Genomic DNA, 379 nt, shown 5'->3' on the forward strand with positions numbered 1-379 from the left:
AGGCCCCGAGCGAGGCCGGCGGGACTGGGGTCCGCCCTGCGTTCCTCCTCAGAAGACCCCGAGTCAGGGGCGCTTGGGTCCCAGGCCTGGCTCCATTTCTCCCCACACGCCCGACAATGCTGCTGGCCGCCGGGCCGCGGTTTCCTGAGCCGCGCGGGGGAATTCCCCACACGCGCAGGCTGAGGCATCCCCGGGACCCCTCCCAGGAGACCCAGGCCGGGGCTCGGCCCAGCGCAGCCATTTCCGCCGGCCTCTTCCCCCACCTCTCTCCCCCTCCCCCAGCTCCTGGGCTTTAAAAGCCAGAGGCTGGGCCGGGCCGCAGGCAGAGGCGGCTGCGGGCTCTGGAGGCCGGGCCCGGGAGCAGTCCGAGCGCCGAGCC

This window comes from Colobus angolensis, unplaced genomic scaffold (assembly GCF_000951035.1).
Source record: "Colobus angolensis palliatus isolate OR3802 unplaced genomic scaffold, Cang.pa_1.0 Scaffold17, whole genome shotgun sequence".
In the NCBI taxonomy this organism is placed as follows: domain Eukaryota; kingdom Metazoa; phylum Chordata; class Mammalia; order Primates; family Cercopithecidae; genus Colobus; species Colobus angolensis.